Source organism: Sceloporus undulatus, chromosome 1, assembly GCF_019175285.1.
Source record: "Sceloporus undulatus isolate JIND9_A2432 ecotype Alabama chromosome 1, SceUnd_v1.1, whole genome shotgun sequence".
Classification (NCBI taxonomy): Eukaryota; Metazoa; Chordata; class Lepidosauria; order Squamata; family Phrynosomatidae; genus Sceloporus; species Sceloporus undulatus.
Window position 1 is genome coordinate 323,635,969 of NC_056522.1, and position 20,098 is coordinate 323,656,066.

At 42.0% G+C, this 20,098-nt stretch overlaps 1 protein-coding gene across 3 annotated transcripts in view; it reads left to right on the top strand.

Annotated features, from left to right (window-relative positions):
- Nucleotides 1-11,923: 11,923 nt before the first annotated feature.
- KATNBL1 (katanin regulatory subunit B1 like 1) overlaps nucleotides 11,924-20,098 on the top strand; it is a 44,664-nt gene continuing 36,489 nt past the window's right edge. The window contains exons 1-2 of one of the 3 annotated variants that reach the window (XM_042440638.1): nucleotides 11,925-12,130; nucleotides 17,402-17,490. The gene's annotated coding sequence lies outside the window, so the exon portion shown is untranslated. Of the gene's footprint in view, nucleotides 12,131-17,401; nucleotides 17,491-20,098 lie in introns of all 3 variants that reach the window. The other 2 variants (XM_042440644.1, XM_042440629.1) reach the window with 2 other exon arrangements.

A 20,098-nucleotide genomic window follows, 5' to 3' on the forward strand; every position in this document is an offset into this window, starting at 1 on the left:
ACGTTACATGGCCCTAAATTTTACCCTCGGCTTATCCACGGGTCATATCAAAATCCGTAATTTTTGCTCCAAAACCTGCCCTTGACTTATACATGAGGTCGACTTATAGTCGAGTATATACGGTAGTTTCCTGAACACTGATGTGAGGATAGAATGGGGCAAGAGAAGTAACATACTGTATAAACCGGTGGTTCTCAAACAGTGTGGTGGGATCCCTGGAGATTGTGAGAGTTGAGGGAGGTGTGAGTGAGATTTGAAGGCTCTTATCCCTTCTCCTCCTTTTTCCAAACTTTTTTAATGTGTAAAATTTCACATGTTGAGTTAAATATTAATTTACTTAAATAAAATTGTTCTGATTTAAAGTATGCTATTTCCTTACAAAATGTTAAAATATGGATAAACAGTAGTCCCTCCTTTCTCACAGACTTGAGGTCTGCGGTCTTGGATATTTTCAATGGGGTGCACCCCCATGGCATGTACCCTGCGTGCGCTTGCAGGCACACACCCCATTCAAGCCTATGCGGCTTGAATATAGGTGAGTCCCTGTTTTTGCGGGGGGGGGGGGGGGGGGGGGGGGGGGCAGAATGGATCCCCCATGAAAACGGAGGGCCGACTGTAGATGAATGTGAGAATGAATATATGCACACTAAATAAACAAAATATTTTTACTCATATATTATGTCAATTCAGTGATGTCTGAATGTAGATGTAAAAAAAAAAAAAGGGGGGGGTCCTAAGGCTAAAAAGTTTGAGTACCATTGATATAAACCATCTTGTGCTTATTGGAGGACAGACCAGCTATAAATGAAATATATCTTTATTTTATCTTTACAGACTAAACAAGTATTATTTTCACTATTCCTCATATACATGGTCTCTAAAACTTTGATCATCGTGATACCTGTCTTCTGAATTGATTTCAGCTTGATGCTATCTTCCTTGAACATTGATGCTTTAGAACTTAATTCATTATTTTGAACAGAATCTTTCCTGCCGCGTAACACTTTATTACTGCTTCTCAGTTCTTAGAAATGCCAGTCATAATCCAACTAGCTCCTTAGTTGCTTACATATTCAGTGTGGTTCTTGGAACAGCTACTTCAGAGTGATTTATCCCTTTATGCTTTATTATTTGGTTGCTGCATAAGATTTTATTTTGATTGAATTTGATCATGTTGGTAACTCACCAGATCTCCAGTGTATTGAGATAAACATTTTGACATTTGGACTGTCTTCTAACGCACAGATGGCAAGCTTAAACCAGGCTATTAGCTGAATCTGGAACTCTGAAGTAATTTTCTGTGCCCTTCCAATACGGCCTTTACAAAAGTGAATCCAGATATATGTCATTCCCATAACAATAACATAGAATTGTTTTCAAAATCTGTGAGACATTGTGCTTTGTACACAATGCCCCCTCGTGTTCTTCATAATTATAAATTCCTTTTTACTAGGTATTATTACAGACATGACTAGATCACCAGTGAGGAAATAATATGGTTTGACAAAATGGTTACAACATTTCTTCATTTCTTCAAGCAATGAGGTGGAGATCTAAGGGGAAAGCACTTAACTGGGCTATTTCAAAAAAAAATCATTTGAAGTTTATGGTATTTGGTAATATTCCAGTGTATTTACAATATTTTGGCTGAGCGTATCTGGGCACACAGAGTTGAAATATTATAGTAGAAAGCAAAATCTATGTCCTACATCGAAACTACAAGGATCAAAAGAGACCCTATTCACTTACAGGGCTATTCAACTACAAGGCTTATTCAACTTTCTGTCACTCTCACTTTCACTCAAAACCTGCTTCTTTTATTTTATTTTCAAATACAGACATAGATTACATTATAGTGGCTGAGGGGGTATGTTTCATATATCAGAAAACGTATAGAAAAGCTAACTGTTAGAACATACCATTCAGTTATTGACCCCATGGAGATATATCACCTTACTTGTTCCTTTAAGGGATGGGAATAATATGGTTTTCCAAATGTCTAATCTGCACTGCAGAAATAATGCAGTTCAGCACTGCTTTAACTGCCATGGGCCAATACTATGGAATTCTGGGATCTGTAGTTTTCTGAAATATTTAGCCTTTTCTGGAGATTATCACACGGGGGGGGGGGGGGGGGGGGGGGGGGGGGGGGGAGAAGCAGTTTGAGGAGATACAGTTGCACAGTTACACCAAATGCTTTCACATGGCATCCTGAAATAATGTTGCAGTGGCATTTCTCACACATCCACAAATGAATTGTTAGTATATTGCTATTGATCATTTTGCACATGCGTAGCATATCAACGCAACTGTTCTTGTCCGTTAATCATGTTCCTGGACCACAAAGAATAAAGACAGTAAAATAAAATGTATTACTTCAACACATTGTTTTAATCTAGTGTTAAGTAAATTGTGTCCCACGGCTCAAAAGAAGACTGAAATCTGCTGCAAAACCAATCCTGGCAATGAGAACGGATTGCAACCACTGCAATGCATTCTGGGTATCCTGAGTTGTTTCTTCAATAGCAGTAATGCAGCATGATTGACTTCGACACTCTCTCAATAGTGCTTGATTCCCACTATCGTGAATGAATTCACGGGAGTTCCTCGTGAATGAAATGTTGTTCTCTACTGCTGCTGCAACTATGAATTTTGTGCGACATCATGTGATAATACATGATGCAATTGTGCAATTGTACTCCTCAAACTGCTTCTTTTCCCCTGTGTGATAATCTTCTCTGTCAGAGAGCTTTGGTGTCACAACTACAAAACTACAAATCCCAGGATTCCATAGAATGGAGCCATGGCAGTTAAAGCAACGTCAAACTGTATTATTTCTGCAATGCAGATTAGATCAAAGATTGTGGGACTATAACTCCCTGCAGCTACTCAGCATAACCACTAATGATGAATACTTGGAATTACAGTGCAGCAACATCGGGAGGAATGCATTATTGCTCTTCCAATTTATTTGTTGCATTTATGTCCTGTCTTTTTATTAAAGGAGCTCATGGCTGCATACATTCTTTTTCTTCCCATTTTACCCATACAATATGATTTTGTAAGATAGGCTACTAGGCCAAGAGAGAATGACTGCCTGGAACTTACCCAGTGAGTTTCATGGGTGAACGGATTTGAATCTGATTTTCCCAGACTTACTCCAGTCTTTAATCACCGTACTATGCTGGCTCAGCAGATTTCCTTAACAAATCTGTAGTTTCCCTAATAAAGGATGTGCCTGGAAACAATTTTGCGAGGTCTATTAAGAGAATCTCCGGGAGTGTCTCTGACACTATTAACTTTCTCCTGTTGAAACTCTGCCCTATCTATTAACAATGCATTTCTGATTCTTGAACCAATGCCCAGGGTATATTCCCTTCTGCAATAGATCCAAAGAGTTCTTGCTATTTCCTAGGTTGTTACCACTGGAAAATTCAACAAGTGACAACAGGAACGGACACTAGTTCCTATTATCATGCCAGCAAGTGTATTTAGATTACATAGACTTAATTCCATTTTAAGAACCAGCATAGTGTAGTTGTTTGAGTGTTGGACTGGGATCCTGGAGTTGTTGTTTTTGTATGCCTTTAACTTATTCCCAATTTATGGCAACCTAAAAGCAAAGCTATTGTGGGGTGTTCTTGGCAACATTTGTTCTGAGGCAGGATTCAAAGACATAGCTGTGTTAGTCTGAAAGATCAGTATGCAAAGGGATCTTGTAGTACCTCTGAGTTGTTGTTGTTGCTGTGTACCTTCAAGTCACTTCCAGCTTATGGCAACTCTATAATGGGGTTTTCTTGGCATATTTCTTCAGATACCCTTTGCTATCCTCTGAGGCTGAGAGAGTGTGACTTACCCAAGTTCCCTCAGTGGGTTTCCATAACTGAGCCACGATTTGAGCCCTGGTCTTCCAGTGTCCTAGTCCAGCCTTCAAAACATTACAGAAGAAGCTAGTAGCATGAGCTTTTGTAGATTTGACCCTGCCTATGCATCTGAGGAAGCAGGCTCAATTCTACAAAAGCTTACATTACCACTTCTTTCATTCAGGCCCCATTCTCACTGGCACTTTTGCACTGGAAGGAACTGGGAAGCTTTGGTTTCTCCCTCCCCGAATCCCTCCGCAAGCAAGTGCTGACTACCAATCAGGGGTATTTTAACCCGAATGCCCTCTTGGAGAAATCAAGTTTAAAATGAAGGCGCCTGCTGTCAATCAAATTTCAGTTCCGCCATCATCATAGGTGACGTTTCCAGCACTCATTGGGACATCGGAAGTGTGCTTCCACCCTCCTTTTTTTTTTAAAGAATCAGGCGCCACAATGCACACATTCTGTCAAATTTAAAAACCTCTTGTGTGTGTGTGTGTGTTGTGGGCATTTGGGTCAGTGCAGGTTATGATCTGCCCTTGGCCCCATTTTCAACCCCAAAATGCAAGCTAATGCCATCTCTGCATCGTGTATCCCCCCCTCCTTGCCAGCCCAGAATGCCTCATACACATGCAATAATAATACTAATAATACTAATACTAATACTACTACTACTACTACTAATAATAATAAATTCCTCACCTCGGAATGCCAGAAAAGGATGCAATGTCATGCATTCTTTGCTTTTCCTAGGCTATCCCTGAATTCCTTAGAGACAGTAGCAAAAGCATTCTGTATCAATTTGCCAATTTGCCAAATTGGAAAGAGAAACATTGTAACATTTGCATTGTAGCATTTATTTGCAAAGGAAAAAAAGTCTTGCAAAGTGCCCTTTGCAGCATTTCCCCTTTGCTGGAAGCGAGAAAATGAAAGGGAAAGTGAACAAGCAGCTAGCCACATTCTATCTAATATATATCTACCTGAAGCAAAAAACCATGCACATTTTTTTGCCAAAAATAATTTTAAAAAAAGAAAAAGAAAAAGGGAAAGGTCCCTGCTGGAGAGCAGAGGCTTGGTTTGCTCTGGCCCTCTGACCTACCCTGAATTGACCCTTCCTCCTGCTCACATTCTATCTATATATCTATTGCAAAAAACATGCGTATAGACTGCCAAAAAATTTTTTAAAAAATAAAAATAAAAAGGGAAAGGTCCCTGCTGGAGAGCAGAGGCTTGGCTTGCTCTGGCCCTCTGACCTGCTCTGAATTGATCCTGTCAGTCACCCCAATTCCCCCTTTTTGCCTCCTGTCATTTGCCTCCTGTCAGAGTCCCCTTTTTTTCATCCTTCCTCTGGCTCCTTCCTCCTCCTCCTTTGCCCCAATGAGTGGAGGGAATGCCCTGCTCACTGCCCTCCCTCTGACCTAAATCCCTCCCCTGAACTTGCCCCATTCATGATCAGGAGCAAGTTCATATTCAGCAGAACCCGGGGTTTTTTCAAAAGAGATGGCTTTTGCCCCGATTGCAAATGACACGAAATGCTTGTGCATGCCTCTGATTCGCTTGTGGGATATTCAGGGCCAATATGAACTTCACGTGAAAGAATCCATTTCTAATCCAGGGTAAAGTGTAGTCTGAATGGCCCCTCAGTTAGCCTCAAAGGTGCTACAAGATCCCTTTGCATACAGTTCAGGTTTACCTTTGCCTCCCTCTGTGGCTAAAACAAACAACAAACAGCTTTATTTACATACCGCTTCGTACTGAACTAGCAGTGTCTAAGTGGTTTACAACTGTAAGCTAATTGACCCCAACAATCTGGGTACTCATTTTAGCGACCTTGGAAGGATGCAAGCCTGAGTCAAACTTGAGCCCTTTTGCTGGTATTGAATTCGCAACCTTATGGTTTTGAGTGAGTGGCTGCAGTACAGGCATTTAAGCACTGCGCCACCAGGTTAAGAAAGTGTGACTTGCATAAGTTAACAGAAGGTTTCCATGGCTCAGAAGGGATTTGAACCTGGGTAATTGTCCAATTCTCAAGCCACTGTACCACACTGATTCTGGTTTGAATCCCCACTCCACATGGAAACTCACTGGGTGACCTTGGGAAAGTCACACACTCTCAGCCTCAGAAGGCAAATTTCCTTTGAAGAAATCTTGCCAAGAAAAACCTGTGATAGGTTTGCCTTAGGGTCACCACAAGTTGGAAACAACATCATCATTTTGGTTACAGTCTTAAGCACACTGCAACAAGAAATAAAAGCAGATGATCACAGAGCACAGAATTACCTGATTTTACAGTTCCTAGCTTTGGAAGTTTAAATTGCCATTAATTTGTACTAAAAGCTCTGCGGGATCAGACCAAAGGCCAATCTAGTCTAATATCTTGTTGGCCAGCTCTAACCAACAAGATGATGTCTTTGGGGAAACCATCAGCAAGGTATGGAGGTGATAGCCCCAGGTACCCTTTCCTGCAATTACACTTTGGACATATTTTGGACTTTAAAAGTATTGGTATGCCATGTAGTCTTCTGAACTGTTTTAATAATCAGCCATGCATTCTGCCAGGATAGTCAATTACATCATCCCTGTTTAATTCCCCATGCCTTATTTCAAAAGTCAGCATGCTATGGCCATATCAGCAAGTGTAAACCTTAGCAATTTACAGGCATACTTCAGTTAACCAAACCTCAGTTATGAAGATTGTTTCTGCAAAATGTTTTATGGCTGCCTAGTCCCCTGCCCTGGTTTCTACCTCATCTTCTGTCTACCTAGCAGTTTTTAGCAGCAGCGGCATTAAGGGAATGATGAAGTAAGAGTGCAAAACACAGTGTCAGTGTTAGGTTGCGGCAGTATGTCTGCAATAAACAAAGTCTGACCTGTAAGAGTGGGATCCAATTCTAGTCAATGCTACTGTAGCTGTGTGTGCCAGCCTACAACAGCCAAGGTGAAGAACCAATGTCATCAGAATTCCTTACTGAGCATGCATCAACAGTAAAACAGAGAGAAGAGGGGAGACCACATAAGCCTGAGTCATGAGTTACCCTCAACATGTTAAAAAATAACATAGATTTCTCTATTCTGTTGCACATAATTGTATTAAGGGTTGTTTGTGTAAAAGACAACTATATTTTAGGCGGGATACAGACCGCGCAAAAAGGGCGGTCTGCTGGTGCCTTGTTTTGCTGCATGAGGGAGCCACAGCAGACAAACCGTGCAGCTCCCTCACGCAGCAAAAAGAACCCGCAAAAAGCAGGTTCTTCTTGCAGCGTGATTGTGACCCTGCAGTGCGCTAATGGCACACTCGTGACATCACAATGACGCCGGGACGTGTGGACACTAAGCGACCATCACGTCAAAATGGCGGTGCCCATGTGTACAGGGTATCACCATTTTGACACCCTTGTCATGTGCTAGGGGTGAAGCATGTATGGGCAGTGCGCCCTCGGCCAACCCCTAGCACATGACAAGGGCGCACTATAGGCCGGTCTGTATAGCGCCTAAGTTATACTTTAGCTCCTACAATGTGAGTTTCTTTTTGTACTACACTCTGTCACTCTGTTAGGAGATTATCACACAGTTTTAAAAAACCGATTTACCACTCCTGAATTCAATTTGAATTCAATTTGAATTCGGGATACATCTGGATACTAGCACACACATTTCTGCAACCAATGCTATAGGGCAGTTGTATCCTGGGTAACCTCTGGCTGGAATCCAAGTTCAGCCAACCTCTTTTCAAAGCTGGGAGTTTTGAAATTGAATTGAATTCGGCAGCGGTAAATCGGTTTTTTAAACTGTGCGATAATCTCCTTAGTTGTTATGTGGTTTCAAATCCACGTTGACTTATAGAGACCTTATCAAATGATTTTCTTGGGTTGCTGTCACACTGCAGTTTGACATTTTAACTGTCTTGGTTCCATCCCATTGAATCCTGGGATTTGTAGGTTGTTGTAGAACCAGAGCTCTCTGACTATAAATCCCAGAATTCCTTAGCATTGAACTATAGCAGTTAAAGCAATATCAAACTGCATTAATTCTGCAGCATAGATACAGCCTTGGCAGGATTTATTCAGAGGGTGTTTGCCTTGCCTTGCCTTCCTCTGAAGCTGAGAGAATATGACTTGCCCAAAGTCATTGAGGGGAGTTTCCATGGGTGAGTGGGAATATGAACCCTGGCCTCCCAGATTCCTGGTCCAGCACTCAGACCACTACACTATGCTGTCTCTGCATAACATAGAAATAATAAATAGATTCTGAGATGAAATCAGCATGCAATTCTCTGCTTCATCTCCTGGTCTCTAAGAGGCCCCTTTCTTGTCATTTTATGGTTTCTTTTCTGAACATGGTTGGGTCCCAGGCCCTGTTAATATATTACCAAAGAGATGAACCTATAGGTTTTGGTATCTGGAAATCCCTGAATGGTATGCTTTCCTTCACAAACATCACAAATTACCCTATTTTTCCAGAACATTTAGTCACTAAATTACTTCTGAATGCAGCTTCCTAATTATCATCCCATGGCACTGCATCAGCTATGATGAATATGTTACCTTACAAATAGCACGTGAGAGGTGCAACATTACAAGCCTGTCACACTCAGCATCTGACATTTAGAAGTCATTTTGACCTGCTTGATTGTCTAGAAACATCTTAATTATGTAATTATGCAAAATTCGTAAAGCACCAAGGCTGCAATCCTTTCAAATCTTGCAGGATATATTTTTGAGGAGACCTGTGTCTGATCAGATTGACTGATAATTGAAAAAGAAGGGGCTTTGGTCTAGAGATAGCATTATTTCATTAAACAAAAGGGGTAAGGAGGAGGAGAAAATGAGCTGTGTGGGGTGAATTGTAACATTGTGCAGAAAAACGGAGGGCGTGGGGACATTATCATGGGTGGGTCCAGCATAAAAAGTTTCATTATAAAATCCTCCAAGGAAACTGCAGTCTATGGAGTTTAATGTGTTTGGGGGTGAGCTGAGCATGAAAAGTATGGTGGTGGCATGGGATTTTCCATGGTCGTAATTTGTCTGGAGTATGAGTGGTGTAGTGGTTTGGGTATTGGATGACTTTGGAGATCAGGGTTTTATTTCCTGTTTGGCCATGGAATCCCACTGGGTAATTTGGGCAAATCACACACTCTCAGCCCCAGAAAACCTCCAAGATAGGTTCACTTTAAGAGTCAGAACCCGAAAATGACTTAAAGGCATACAACAATAAATGGGTGTCATGAGAATGAAGGCAAGCTCCAGCAGGAACAGGCTTTGTTGGTAGTGTGAAGGCCTGATTGACAGGGACTTTAATTACAGAGCTGTCTGGCCTTGGGATTGTCAAACTTCAACAGCCACCTATTTTATTTTAATTTTTTAAGCAGCCTGGGCACTCACTTCATGCTTCTGCAGTGTGACAGAACAAAACACTTGTTGCCCAGATGTGACTATGAGACCACATCTGGGAGATGGGACAGGCAGGTCTTTAAGACCTGTATGTTTGTGTGCCTTCAAGTCACCTGTTGACTTTTGGCAACCCCATGAATTTCATAGGGTTATTCTTAGACAAGGAATACTCAGATGTGGTTTTACTTACCAGTCCCTTCCTCTGACATACAGCCTAACTGGTATTTATTGGTGGTCTCCCATCCAATAAATACCAGCTAGAGCTGACCCTGGTTAGCTTCCAAGATCAGATAGGATCTGGTACTTTAGTGGTTCTCAGAACTGTAAGGTTGGACACCCAGGGGGCATAGGATTTGATCAAAGGGGGGTGCAAGACTTTGAAGCCCTGATCCTTCCTCCTCCTCTACTTCACAAACTTTTTTTGTGTAAAATTTACACATGTGTTGAGTTAAATATTGAATTTACTTAAAACTGGTCTAATTCGAACATTGTTATTTCCTTACAAAATGTTAAAATATGAATATACATGAATGTGAGAATGAAAATACGCACACTAGATAAAAAATATATTTTTATTCACGTTAAGTCGAATGTAGAGGTAAAAGGAGTGCCAAGGGTAAAGTCTGAGTACCACTGTTTTAGGGTGTTTAGTGTGTGTGCACATGCACATGCTTTCAAAGGCAATCCAATTCATTTCATAGGGTTTTTCTTATTCAAGTACTCAGGGGACTTTTGCCAGTTCCTTCCCCTGAAATACAGCCTCCAGCAATAGCATTTATTGGTGGTCTTCCATGCCAATCCTGCTTGGCTGCAAAATCAGATGAGATATGGTCCCTTGTGTATTTAGTGAGTGTGCATGTGCACACAAGTTGCCTGTTGACTTATGGCCACCACATGAATGTCTTAGGCAAGGAATACCTGGGTCCTTTTGCCAGTTCTTTCCTTTGACATGCCTGCAGCCTCACTGGTACTGGTTGTGTCTCCCATTCAGGTACTAGCCAGGGCTGACCCTGCTTAGCTTCCAAGATCAGATGGGATCTTGTGATTTTAAGGTACTTGTGTGTGCATGTGTGTGCACGCTTTCAAGTTGGCTGTTGACTTATGGTGACCCATGAATTTCACAGGGTTTTTCTTTGGCATGGAATATTTAATGGTGGTTTTACCAGTCCTTTCCTTTGAAATACAGTATAACCTACAGCCTCACTAGCATTCGTTGAGGATCTCCCCTGCTTAGCCTCCAAGATCATACAGGATCTGGTGCTTTTGGAGTACTTAGGCTCCTCATCTATGGACTAACCAACAGCTATTAGCCTTTAAAGAGCCAGTGTAGCATAGTGTTGGACTACAACTCTAGAGACCAAGGTTTCAATCCCCATTCAGCCGTTAAACCCACTGGGTGACCTTAGGCAAGTCACACTCTCTCAACCTCAGAGGAAGGCAATGCCAACCCTCCTCTGAAGAAACCTTGGCAAGAAAACCCCATGATAGGGTCACTTTAGGGTCACCATAAGTCTTACATGACCTGAAGGCATACAACATTAGCCTTTAGTCCACTGAGATCAGTCATAGTCCCTTGAGGTGAGGCAGCGGGGCTTTGGATGAAGCCAAATAACACAGTGGAGGGCAGGGGTCTGTTGAGAGCCCCTTCAAGGCATTTGCCCACAGAGACTGAAGGTCCTCCAGGGAAGGGTGACCAGATGTGCTACACTGCAAAGGAGGCCAAGGCACTGCAAAACGTAGGCCATGCAAGAAAAATGGAGGACATGGCCCAATAAAAACTCCAAACATTCATAGAAATGTAAACTTATGCTTCTTAGTCCTGCTCAAAATGGAAGATATTTTGGAATTCCTCCTCCACAGAAGGTGGAAATGTAGGACATGACTATGATCAAAATGGAGGACATTTGGGAATTCTACGTGGGCAGAAGGCTTTAATGTAGAACATGATTCAAAATGCTCAACATGGAGGACATTTGGGAATTCTTCCTGGGCAGAAGATGGAAATGTAGGACATGTCAAAATAAAAGCCAAAAACCTTGAATAGAAATAGGAATCCATCCTTCTTCCTCATGCTCAAAATGGAGGACATTTGGCAATTCCTCATGGAAAGAAGGCTGAGAAGTAGGGCATGACCAAAGCAAAACCTGAAAACGCTCCAAGAAATATCAATCCATACTTAGTGATGTTCAAAATGGAGGACATTTTGGGAATTGCTCTTGGGCAGAAGAAGGCTAAAATGTAGGACATGACTCAAAATGGTCAAAATGGAGGACCTTTTGGAATCCCTCCTGGACAGAAGAAGGCTGAAATGTAGGACATGGCTCAAAATGAAGAATATTTGGGAATTCCTCCTGAGCAGAAGGCTGAAATGTAGGACATGACTCAAAATGGAGGACATGTTGGAATCCCTCCTGGACAGAAGAAGGCTGAGACGTCCTGGAAAAAGAGGACCACGCCTGGCCACCCTCTAGAGAGAGGAGAGAAAGGAAGAGAGAGAGAGAGAGAGAGAGAGAGACTAATGGGCCTCAGGGGCTGTTGATGGGCCCAGAGGCGCGTGACGCCTCCTCCTCCGAGAGGCCGAGTGTTGGCGTTGGGACTGTTGCAGGGGAAGGAGGCGGAGAGAAGGGCGGAGAGGAGGGCCTTCTTCTAGTCCTCCTTCTTCTCTTCCTTCCCCTCCTCCTCTTCTCTCCCTCAGGGCCTCCATGCTCCCAGCGTGCACCGCGGCGTGGTTTGAATGGCGCTGGCGACGAGGCGGAGTGGGCCCAGGCGCTGAGGACTAGCAGCCCCTCGAGCGGACGGCTTCCCTTCCCCTTCCCTTTCCCCTTCCAGGCCTCGCCGGCAGCCCTAGCCCCGCCGGACCATGAGGAGCAGCAGCAGGTGAGTCAGGGGCTTCCTCGGTCCCACTTGGCAGCCAGAGAAAGACAGAGAGAGAAAGAAGGAGAGAAGCCACCGCCTCCTTCGCCTCCTCCTCCCTCCCACCATTTTGTTTCCAAGGGGGCGGCCCTGGGTGCAAATGCTGCCTTTGACCGAGTGAAAGAGGAGGAGGAGGAGGAGGTGAGGGAGAGGGCCAGTCCCGACGTGCCTCCGAGCCACCCGCTCTCTGGGGCTTTGTGTCGCCAGAGGAGGGTTGCCTCTGCATTGCAGGAATAAACTGGCTTGACCGCACTTTAAAATAACAACAACAACAATATATATATATATATCTTTATACAAAGGGCGTGCAAAAACAAATGGCAGTACATTGCCCATAGGGAAACCATACTTGTCCATAGAGAATCATTGGAGAATGCTTGCCCATAGGGAAACATAGGGCACCTGTTCAGTGTTTCCCTATGGGCAAGCGTTCTGCAAATTCCCTAGGGGCAAGTATGGTTTCTCTATGGGCAAGTACTGCCATTTGTATTAGTATGTCCCCACAAAATACATTAGTAACAATAGCAATATAAAATGTATATAAGATAAAAACAACACAATCCCAGCAGCGCAAAGGAGAAAGGGGCCAAGTGGCCTCTTTCTCCTACTCCCTGCCGCCGCGGGGTGTCCTTGGGGCTTGAAGCCCCAAGGACACCCCTTTCCAGGCTGCGGGGAAGCGGCCTTTTGCCGCTTCCCCGCAGCCTGGAAAGCGGCGGATCAGGGCCTCAGCGGCTGCCGTTCTAACCACTGAGGCCCTGATACCCCGGGGAAAGGGGCAGGTACAGGCCGCCGCTTTTCGGCAGTCTGTAACGCACCAAAGTTGGCCATTTGGCGGATCTCGTCTGGCAGACCTTTCCATAGTTTGGGAGCCATTGCAGAGAAGGCCCTCTGGGAGGTGGCAGTTAGTCTGGTTTTTAAAGGCTGCAATAGATTCTTCCCAGAGGACCTGAGGGTACGGGGCGGATTATATGGGAACAGGTGATCCCTCAAATAGGTTGGGCCCAAGCCATGTAGGGCTTTAAAGGTTATAACCAACACCTTGTACTGTGCTCAGAAACTAATAGGCAGCCAATGAAGAGATTTTAGGACGGGTGTTATTTGGTCACTCTTAGTTTTTCCGGCGACCAGCCTGGCTGCCATATTTTGCACTAGTTGAAGTTTCTGGACTAGGCACAAGGGTAGCCCCATTTAGAGCGCATTACAGAAATCAAATCGTGAGGTTACCAGTGAATGTACAACAGTTTCTAGGTCCTTTACTTCCAGGAAAGGACGCAGCTGGTGTATCAGCCGGAGCTGATAGCAGGCGCTCCTGATCGTTGCATTCACTTTGTCATGTGAAGCGACGGATCTAGGAGCACCCCCAGACTGCAAACACAGTCCTTTGTGGAGAGCGTGACCCCATCTAGGACTGGAGGTTGCAACCCTATACCTGGTTTGGGGGCCCCTACTGTAAGTACCTCCGTTTTCTCTGGATCCAGCCCATTACTGCTTCAAGACACTGATTGAGGGGAGAAATGCCATCTGTTGTCATAGCTGCTGATCGGGACATGGAGAAATATATTTGGATGTTATCAGTGTACTGATAACACCCTGCCCCATGCCTGCGAATGATTTCCCCCAGTGGCGTCATATAAATGTTGAATAGCATCGGGGAAAGTATGGCGCCTTGAGGAACGCCACATTTAAGCTCCATTTTCGAGGAGCGACTGTCCCTGAGCATCACCCTCTGGAATCTACCCGAGAGGAAGGACCGGAACCACTGGAGTGCAGTGCCACTGATTCCCAACTCTCCCAGGCGTTCCAATAGGATGTCATGATCTATTGTATCGAAGGCCACTGAGAGGTCTAGAAGCACCAACAGGGTCACACTTCCTCTGTCAATGCCTAGACGAAGCTCATCAGCCAGAGCAACCATGGCGGTCTCCACCCCATATCCTGTTCTGAAGCTGATTTGAAATGGGTCTAGATAATCGGTTTCATCCAAGATGACTTGGAGTTGAAGGGCAATAGCCCTCTCGATCACCTTGCTCAAAAACGGCAGATGGGATACAGGCCTGTAGTTCTTCACATCCAGGGGGTCCAGGGAAGATTGTTTCAGGAGCGGTCTAACAACCGCCTCTTTTAAGCAAGATGGAACCTTCCCTAAGGGATGCATTGATGACATCTCTAAGAAATGCCATCAAGGCATCACCCCCCTGCACGGCCAGCCATGATGGGTAGGGATCGAGGGGACATGTAGGATTTATTTCTGCAAAAAATGTGCTTAATGTTGTTGTTGCACTTGTCTGACTTTTTTCATTGTTGAAACCAGGTTGTGTTTTTGCAGCCACAGAAGGAGGATATTATTGGCCCAAAGCACACTGCAGGAATAAACCTCTTTCAGACCACATCAGGTGCTAAGAGAGGTCCAGAAGACACTGCAGAAATAATAATCCAATTTGAGACTGCTTTAACTGTCCTGACTCAGTGCTAGAGAATCCTGGGAATTGTTGTTTATTGTGGCACCAGAGCTCTCTAATAGAGGGCTAAATCTCTCACAAAACTACACTTCCCAGAATTCCCTAGCACTGAGCCAGGGCAGCTAAAGCTGTCTCAAACTGGATTATTTCTGCAGTGTGTTTTGGATTTTAGTTTTGTGAGACATTCAGTCTTTTCTGTCAGAGTGTGTTCTGGTGCCGCAATAAACTACAATTTCCCAGGATTCCCTAGCAGTGAGCAAAGGCAGTTAAAGTGGTCTCAAACTGGATTACTGCTGCAGTGTGTTTTTTGGACCTGAGCCCCATTGTCCAAAACACACTGCAGAGTAGAGCAGAGGATCTTGTGACCTTCTAAAGTTGCATTCTTTGCCATTGCTGTGCTGTCTGGGGCTGATGGGAGTTGCAGTCCAGAAACATTGATGTTGACATTATTGTGGTTGGAAGAATTACAGGGTGCATCTCTTGGCTGACTACAGTATTTCATTCAGGATGGAGGGCACTTAAAAAAAATACACACTTAAGCTGCATGTGTAAATCAAGTTGGCTATTGGCCTTTAGCTTACAAACTAAGTAGGAAAAATCTGTTGGCTGTATTTCAGGAATTGCAGATACCGAATGCTGCTTGGGGTAAGATGGGGCATAGAGACACGTGAATCTGCTTTATCAAGTGAGAGTAGCTATTTTTCCTCATTTCTAAAGATTGTTTGGGGTTTCTTTTCTTTTGTTTTGCCTTCTGGTATAGTTGTAATGCGGGAGATGCATCTATCAAGTGTCTGATGGTGGTAGAAAATGAGGCCTAAAACTTATTAGTCCTAACCAGAGTTGACCCATTCAATCAACATTAACTTGATAAGTTAACACTTAAGTAAGTTTCGTTGATTCAGGCATCTGCTCAGTTGGGACTAACTATAGTATAATCAGTCTTGTAGATAATTTCAGCAATCTGCCCATTATTTTAAAATTAACTGTTACAGGATTACCAGAATCCCCACTAATGGTGGAAGATAAGAATTGTCTGTGATAGCTCAGGTCTGTTTTTTAATCGCTGTCTGCTCTACAAATCTCTGGCTATATTTACATGTTCATATATTCATAGTTTAGTATTATATGTACAGGCCATGAGCTTGTGTGCTCTTGCTTTCCTCGCACAATTTTAAGCAGGGGTAGGCATTCTTTTTGAGCCGGGGGCCGGGTTGCTGTCCCTCAGACAACTGAGGGGGCCGAAGCCAAAAAATAAATAATTTTTTTTAAAAAAATTAAATAATTAAATATATAAATAAACCAGGACAAATGTAGGATAAAATTTTGAAATGGAAGACACTTTTTTTTAAAAAAAAATGGAGGACACGCGAAAAAATTTGCTGATTTTTTAAAAAAATGTTAATATAAATGCATGTTTTTGAGGCTTCTATAGACAATTGCCCCCCAAAGGCCCCAGCGGCAATTGGCGGCAGGACCGGGCTGGGGCTGGTCCCAAGGCCTTGCCGGGCCGCATCCGGCCCGCGGGCCGCAGGTTGCCTACCCCTGATTTTAAGTATGGTTGGAAGGAGATGAGAATCACTCACTTCCATTTTTATCTTCTGTATCCTAAGACAGACAGACTAGGTTTAGTGTTAACTATAGTTTATCAAAACAAGCCAAGAGGAGTAATTATATTTTGAAGTGGCCTTACCACAGTTAATACAAACAGTGGTTCCTGGCTCAAACATAATCTTACTATAGCTAACAAACTGGCATTTGAAACAGATACTGAACTAAGTTCAGATACTTAGAGGTGGGTATCTAAGCCTTGAAACCATGCTAGAGGAAGAGTGAGAAAGCACATGCCTGTACATGAACACTAAATTATGCTTTTACATTACTCATAAACCAGGCCACTGATTCACTGCAGGCTCTCTTATGCCATCCAGAGCACTATATTGGGGTAACAATTAAATCTTAACTAAAAAAAACCTAATTGCCAAGACAAGTTGCAAATAGCCACTTACTTGACTTGCTACATGGCAAGTAAGAGAAGAAACATCTGTCAATTGGATTGGAAAATTCATATTTGAAATAAGAAAGAGTATTAATGTGTTAACAAGTGACTAAAATATCTGTGAGTAAAGAATGTGTGCCAGAACTTGTGGGTCTATAATACATGCTATTCTCCCCCACCTCCCTTTTCAGCAGCTGCCTATAGTTAATGTCAAACCACAATTTGTAATTGTTGGTTGAAAAGGTCTGTAAACTGTTGTGCCATCCATGGCTACAGATATAGTGCTGGTCATGATTAGTCCTGCAGATGAAAATAGTACAGTTGCCCCTCCGTTCCGATCCTCTCTGCGAAAATGGGGGGAAAATGTGCATATTCAAGCCCTATTGGCTTGAATGGTGGTGCAGGCATGCACCATGGGAGCGCACCCCATTTCAACTCCCTCCGAGGAAAGACTGTATTCATAGCAGACGACTCAAGCATGTGGCTGTGGGTCACTCCCAGTTGCTTGACCAGTAAGCAGCTAGGTACCAAGAAGTCTGCACCAAACTGCATATCACTACCTGTAAGCAAAGAATTGTCCTGTCCTGAAGCTTTCATGGACAGCAGTTCTCCATGTTTTAAAACCTCTACAATGTAGGAGTTGGGAAGACCGGAGCCACAAAAATGTGTGGGACCTGCATATGACTGAAGGTTTCTGTCTTGTGCTTGCCTGTTGTCGTAGTTGCAGTCTTGACATGGATCTATATGTATTTCATAGATGCAATTTTGCTTAAATTTCAGAATTCCATTACAGATAACTAATTGAAGGTGATGGGCATAAGGTTCAGTTGTTACAAGGGATATTGATACTACAGTAGATTACACATGCAGTAAGTAATTTCAGCTGAGATTGTTACCTTGGCTAATTTGCTAATATAGGTGATTGGGATTTTTGTTCTGGAAGTGACACATGCTCACAGTGAGTCTACTTTTGGCAGCAGTGCTGTACATATGTACCTGGGAATGAGTCACATTGGGCTAAGTAGAGTTTCCTAGTTAGCATATGAACATGATTGCAATGCTAATGTTTCATTGTAAGGTCCTCTAGGCCTGGCATGTTCTGTTCTGAAAAAATGACCACTACTCCATCACCGCAAGCACTTACAGTCTAATTATCCCTTCACTAATGGAAATGAGAGTTAACTAGGATCCAACATTTTTGCATTATCACTTGTCCCTTCAGTACTATACTACAACAAAATGCTTCATTGTTAAAATAACAGGTAAACAAATTATTCTTCACCACTTCAGTAATGTCAGAGGGTATCATAAATACCAAGCTCAAACCTAACTTTTAGGTGATGATTTGATTTTTTAAAAAAAAAAAAAAAAGCAAGCATAGAAACAAGCAAAAATGTGTTCAACACATAATTTGGAAGCATGAGAACACATTGTTGTGTATGTGCTTGGAATGCCTTTTGGTGACACTATATAGTACCAGTTTTCAATCTCTTAATTTGTTGGGATCTGATCAGCATTTTTCACTTGCAATTGGGAAACAAAATTCAAAATTACACTGTCACTTTAAAATGTGAGTCAAGGGACGAAAAGTCAGAAAATTCTAGAGGATTGGAGAAAAGTGCTTACATATTTATAACATAAGTGGGAATATTTGACAACAAATTTAATCAAGATTGAATAAAAGCGGAATTGTAATTATTGTAACTGTAATTATTAGCAGGAAAATGATGATGATGATGATGAAAGGACTTTAGACTACAAAGGTCGTTAGCAAAAATAGTAATAGTTACTTGGGAAGGATAAGAATTCCTTATATGGATATATGGATACCAAACAAAATTTAAAAAATCAAATATCAGAGAACTGCGAGAATATCTAGTAAATTTTTTCAGTATATGAAAAAACTTGATCTTAAAAGGTAAATGGAAAAGGGTGACCAAAGAAACAGGAAATTAAGTTGTAAAGAAATGAGTTAGCATAAGAAACTATTGATAGACAATGTTTAATTCTCTGTTTAAGATTGTTTTGTTGACATTTGTCAGTATATTTCCTGTGTGTGCTGTTTTTTGTTTATTAAGTTTTAATATTTTGTACATATTTTAAAACTAATAAACATGTAATTAAAAATAAATAAAAAATGCTGTGCAAATATATAGGATGTTTTCTCAATAGTAAAAAATAACCTGAACACATGATTAGTTGCTTTTAAAAAAATACTGTGCATTTAAGGCATAATTTTGTTAACTCAAATCCAAAACTTTAATAGGAAATGTCTTAGGATTGGAAGAGAGCTCAAGAACATCAGGTCCAACCTCTTGCCATGCAGGAATACACAATCAAAGTACCTTCGACAGATGGCTATCCAGCCTCTGTTTAACAACCTCCAAAAAACAAGACTCCACCACACTCTGAAGCAGTATATTCCACTGTCAAACAGCTCATAGCATCAGGAGGTTCTTCCTAATATTTGGTGGAATCTATTCTTATAACACTTCTTTATATTTTTAAGTCATTCAACAGTATATCTTAACTTAAATTCAGCTGTTGTGTGTGTGGGAGGCTTGATCACATAAGGCAATGTGAAAGCATCTCTGGTGGGTTGAAGTATTATAGAGGATCTTATATTCTTATATTTCTGAAACTAATTTATGTTAATGTTAACTGAGGAGTTATACATCTGTGTTAAAAGGAGGGAAAGTCTTGTGTTTTGTTCAGAGGCTGACTAATGGTGACTTTCCATGCATCTCATGAAGTGGGCTTTGGCATACAGATGTTACACCATAATAAACTTGTTAGTCCTTAAGGTGCCACAAGCTACTTTATCTGTATGTAGTCTGTTGCAGGAAATAGTACTCCATAGGGGTTTTTTTTAATGGATTTAAAATGACAAAAAAGACAAAACTTGAAAGAATATCTGAAATATTTTTAAATGTTTTAGCATGCTTTTTTTCAAGATTACCTTCCTTTAGTTGTTTCTTTCTCAGCTGATTTATAGATACAGTCTTTTATATTAGTGTCCTCTTGTCTAACCTGGGCTGAAAGCATACATCTCTGCAGATGTTGTTGGACTGCAAGTCCCAAGAGCCCTGGCCAGTATAGCCAGTACTGTGGCATGATGGAAAGCGCAGCCCATCAACATTTGGATAAACATGTAATTCTAACACCTGCTCTAAATAATACTACGTAGTGAATACAATATTTTGATTATTGTACACCTTGAAGAGCCATTCCTTGTTGTATGTAAGATTGATACAATTGTGTATGCCTTAAATTTATTATTTTATTTTATTTTATTTAAAATATATACAGTTGGCCCTTATTATACATGGATTTTTTATACACGGATTCAAGCATCCATGGTTTGAAAATACTAAAAAAAAAGTATAAATTTAAAATATCAAACCTTGATTTTCCATTTTTTTAAAAGGGACACCATTTTGCTATGTCATATTTAATGGGACTTGAGCATCCACGGAT